Below are 3,402 nucleotides of genomic sequence, written 5' to 3' on the forward strand. Positions count from 1 at the left end.
TAGCAGAGTTCCATAGTCATTTGTATTATCTACTACCTTTTACCCAAAAAAATTGTATATAGAGTCTCTAGTCACCCCTCTGCCTCAACAGCAAGTGGAGAGATTCAAGTTAGAAATATGGGTCAAAACTGAGATGCAATCACTTTTTTGACTATCTAATTGTCAACAACTAGCTTGCGTTCTTTTTTTTTTAATTTTTTTTAATGTTTTATTTATTTCTAGGAGAGAGAGAGAGAGAGAGAGAGACAGCGTGAGCAGGGGAGGGTCAGAGAGAGAGGGAGTCACAGACTGAAACAGGCTCCAGGCTCTGAGCTGGCAGTCAGCACAGAGCCCGACGCGGGGCTCGAACCCATGAACCGCGAGATCATGACCTAAGCGGAAGCCGGACGCTTAACCGACTAAGCCACCCAGGCGCCCCGCTTGCGTTCTTTTAGCCTTAATTTCTCCACTTTTTACATTTGTGTCTAAATGTGGGTGTATTTCACAAATAAATCATCTACTTCACTGAATTGTTTTTTCAAATAAATACCTTATGTGACCATAGCAATACTTTTTGGGGGTCTTGTAAGGGACAAATACTCTAGTTAGTTCACATTACTTCATTTAATTTGATGTGATGCCTAAAACTCACTGTGAAGTACTTGTTATTTTTTTAATAAATGGAAAAATCACCTTAGAAACATGCAGTTTCCCCAAAACACATAGATTTTTTTTAATGTTTTATTTATTTCTAGGAGAGAGAGAGACAGCGTGAGCAGGGGAGGGTCAGAGAGAGAGGTAGTCACAGACTCTGAAACAGGCTCCGGGCTCTGAGCTGGCAGCACAGAGCCCAATGCGGGGCTCGAACCCACGAACCGCGAGATCATGACCTAAGCGAAAGTCGGACGCTTAACCGACTAAGCCACCCAGGCTCCCCAAAACACATAGATTTTTTAAGCAATCATTCATTAATGATTAAGTCAACATAAATTACTGGTCCAACTTAATTCTATCAAACTTCTCCAAGGCACTGGAGAGATAGCGGTAAACAAAAGGGACAAAGACCAAGACCTCAAGAGCTACTTCTGGGAGGGCAAGTCAGACAGTAAACAAACATATCAAGAATAACATTTCATATAGTAGTAAAATTATAAAGTCTATAAATGTATTTGGTGAAGATAGAGTGAGGAGGCACGTGGTGCATAAAATAATCCGGAAAAGACTCTAGGGAAGGTGACATTTAACCAGAGACCTGAATAATTACAAGGAACCATGTCCTTTGTCAGTGTGCTAAGATTGATGTGCAAATTTGTTATAATCCAATTTAGGTCTATCCATATTCCTTTGCAGTCTTAATTTTCTCTTTTTTGTCTTTCTACTGATTTTAAAAGGCAGATGATTTAGCAAATTTGCAGAGGTTACCAATCCATAATTGGATATTATTTTACAATCCTAAAAATAGAGGGAAGAAAGAGACAGACAGTTGAGGAAAATGAAAATGGCTTTACATAGCTCATAATAAAATGGCTATGAAGTTTAATTTGGTCTATGCTACTTGCTTATCGTGTGATTTATGATTTGGCCAAATTCCCTCTTCTCACATACACACACAAAAATGCTTTTGTACAGTATACTCAGTTGCTATGAGGATTAAGTGAAATGACTTTTATAAAATATCTGAGATATAGTTAGTGCTCATGAAATATGAGTACCTGAAATTAGGAGAAGGATGGAAATTGAGAAACAATTCTCCTGTGGATATCTTTAGAAAAATTTTTAAAGATTGTGACTCATCTTCTTTCTCTTACTTTAATATAATATTCTAATGGCAGCCAGCCAAGTTGGGAATTTTATTTTATTTTTTAATGTTTATTTATTTTTGAGATGGGGAGAAAGGCAGAGAGAGAGGGAGAGAGAGGATCTGAAGTGGACTGTGCACTGACAGCAGAGAGCTCCATGCGGGGATTGAACTCACAAACCATGAGATCATGACCTGAGCCCAAGTCAGATGCTTAACTGACTGAGCCATCCAGGCACCCCAGGGATTTTAAAATATGAAAGTAATATGAAATAAACTTTAAAGAAAGAAAGTTGGTTCTTTGTGACTCTAGAACATATCTGCTGTAAGCAAACCTGTAAATAAATAAATTCATTAATTTATTCTCCACTCAAAGAGTTGTTAGTTATCTATTCTCATAGAGTACGCTACATGTGAGAGAAATAAATGGACTAATATTCCCCTTAAAAAAAAAAGTAAAATGAATGTGATTAAATACCATTAACAATGTACAGAAGTTGAGAATAGACCTGACCTTTCTGTGCTACCCAAGGAGGTGTCCACATGGCATTGTTCTGCCATTCTCATAACTCAAACGGAAACTTTCACAATGTCCTGCAAATGAAGGAGAAGGATGTCCTTAAATTATTGTAGTAGAAACCAACTTAGGTGGCAACAACTTTGACTTTCAAATGGAATAGCACATCTACAAAAGGAAAAGTGATGATGCCTGCATCATAAATGTGAAGAGAACCTTGGAAAAGCTTCTGCTGGTAGCTCATGCTACTATTACCATTGAAAACCTGCCTGATGTGAGTGTCATATTATCCAGGAGCACTGGCCAACACGCTCTACTGAAGTTGGCTGCAACTACTGGAGCCACTCCTATTACTGGCTGCTTCATTTCTGGAAACTTCACTAACCAGTTCCAGGTAGCTTTCCAGGAGCTGAGGCCTCTAGTGGTTACTGATCCCAGGGCTGACCACCAGCCTCTCACAGAGGTGTCTTATGTTTACCTGCCTACCATTGCTCTGTGTTACACAGACTCTCCTCTTGTGAACATTCCATCACTTGTCACAACAAGGGACCTCACTCAGTGGGTCTGATGTGGATGCTAGCCTGGGAAGTTCAGGACATATGTGGCACTATTTCCCATGAACACCCACGGGAGGTCATACCTGATCTCCACTTCTACAGAGATCCTGAAAAGATTGAAAAGGAAGAGCAAACCACTTCTGGAAAGGCTGTGATCAAAGAGGAATTTCAGAATGAATGGACTGCTCTAGCTCCTGAGTTCACGGCTACTCAACCTTAAGTCACAGACTGGTCTGAAGGCATATGGGGCCCTCTGTGCCTACTCAGCAGTTCCCTACTGAAGACTGGAGTGCTCAGCCTGCCACTGAAGACTGGTCCATAGCTCTCATTGCTCTAGCCACTAGCCACTGAAAGGGCACGAACAACCACTGAGTAGTCTTTAGCTGCTCTTTCACAAAGGCATACTAAATGGAAAGAGGGTTGATGGAAAATAAACTGTTTCTTAAAAAAAATTAAAAAGGGCCTAAATTTCATTTTAGACTCCATCTAGTAAATAAAGAAATCTTTAAATTTTGAAATTAGAATTTAAAGAAAACATTCCCTCTTCTTAG

The 3,402-nt window shown here is 39.7% G+C and overlaps 1 pseudogene; it reads left to right on the forward strand.

The window, feature by feature from the left end:
• Positions 1-2,320: 2,320 nt before the first annotated feature.
• LOC144221743 (small ribosomal subunit protein uS2 pseudogene) lies at positions 2,321-3,202 on the forward strand (annotated as a pseudogene).
• Positions 3,203-3,402: the final 200 nt, after the last annotated feature.

Source organism: Crocuta crocuta, unplaced genomic scaffold, assembly GCF_008692635.1.
Source record: "Crocuta crocuta isolate KB4526 unplaced genomic scaffold, BGI_CrCroc_1.0 scaffold211, whole genome shotgun sequence".
Classification (NCBI taxonomy): domain Eukaryota; kingdom Metazoa; phylum Chordata; class Mammalia; order Carnivora; family Hyaenidae; genus Crocuta; species Crocuta crocuta.